Raw genomic sequence first — 1797 nt, 5'->3', positions numbered from 1 at the left:
AAAAACATGTAGAATAATGAATTAGATATAAAAACATAAAAATATGGATTGAAACATATAACATCAATCATCTAGAAGTTATAATCTTCATCAACCACGTCCACAAGCTAGTAACATACAACATCTTGAGTCTCATGATTCATCAATCTTAAATTGTCAAGCTTTCAAAATTCGATATATAACATTTATCATCATTGATCAATAAAGTTGTAACTTGTAGTTGTAACCATTACCATTACCGAGTAACCAAATGATAATGAAGAATATTTAACATGAAATGAAATGTTTCAACTTTCAACTTTCACTAAGCATTATATTTATAATTCATTACCAATGAGCTATAATTGCCAACTTCAAACTTCAAACTTAAATTGTCATATATTCTTTACAAAAAATATCATAATAAATATGAAAGAGTCAATAGTTATAAAAACTACTAGAAACTAGAAAAGACAAGTAAATCTATTATCTATTGCTAATGCTTGGGCAACTTGTCGCCACGAGAAATGTCTAATTTCTGAGAAAGCACGTAGAATGATGAATTAGTTATAAAAATAATAAACACAAGGATTAAACCATATAACATCAATCATCTAGTAGTTACAATCGTCGTCAACCACAAGTCCACAAGTTCCAAGTTTTGATTTATAGAGCATGTAAGGGTTCATGTTATAGACATTTTTGTGCCTTACAGCCTCGAGCATGAAATGTCAATAATCTAAGGGATCCAAAGTCCCTAAACATGTTGTTCCTACCCCTAGAGGAACGAGGCAAACCAACCACAGCAATTCACAGAAGTTCTCCACCTAAAAACACTCAAAAACAAGCCAATTCTGGATCATGTCAACTGCTCCACTGAGCATCTGCGCTGAATGTCAACTGCTACACTGGCTACCTGCGTTGAATGTCAACTCCAACACTAGCTACCTGCGCTAAGCGAGTTTGGACATGTGGCAGAGTCATTCCTCAAGGTGTCAATGCCCAGGAAGCTTCCAAAATCACACTTGCATCAAGGAATTCGACTGATGATGAGTAAGAGGTTCCAAATCTCCAAGTGGAAGCAAGGACCTCCAAGTGGACTCAAGAACTGAGAGAGGGAGAGGACACTAGTCAGATCTCAAGCTGACTCATCCTCTCTCCAAACATCTATATATGGATCTCTCCTCCATGGGATCTAGAGGCTGGAATTTTGTAATTGCAAAGAATTGTTGTTGGTTTGTGGCTGGGAACATTGGGTGTTTAATGCTTTGAAGGGAGCTGAAGAAGGAATTCCATTCTGCTGGGAAGGAGATGCTGGATTGGGGCCCTATGGGTTGTATCTCTTCCTGAACCCTGTTACTTATCAATAAAGCTATCTTGATTCTTTCCTATATGCTGATGTATTTTGTATGATTGCATTAGTGTATTTGATTTACTTCTAATCCTGAATCATTTATGAATATGTATATTTGCCTTTGTGTTGTGTTCTTCTCTTGTCGCAAGTAGTTGTTCTCTTGTCACAGGTAGTTGTTCTCTTGTGATCTCGTTGGATTCAAGTAGCTGTTCTCTTGAGCAAGCGAGGAGACAAGTAGCTGTGGACACACAAAGAGAAGAGGATCTAGATCGAGGGACAACCGGAAGACAAAGGTAAGTCTGCCGATCTCCCCTCTTTCACATTTCATAAAGGAAGAAATCATAATAGTTGTATTCGTTTGTTGCTAAGGCGCTGTCACACCTTAGGTGGATAGGATCATCCTGCATAGGCATTTTTCCCCACAACAAATTGGCGACTCCGCTGGGGAAGAACTTGTTTATTCA

Source organism: Pinus tabuliformis, chromosome 3_1 (genome assembly GCF_031772625.1).
Source record: "Pinus tabuliformis cultivar Carrire ecotype Pingquan chromosome 3_1, CPIR1, whole genome shotgun sequence".
NCBI lineage: Eukaryota > Viridiplantae > Streptophyta > Pinopsida > Pinales > Pinaceae > Pinus > Pinus tabuliformis.
Note: the sequence above shows the minus strand (reverse complement) of the source record.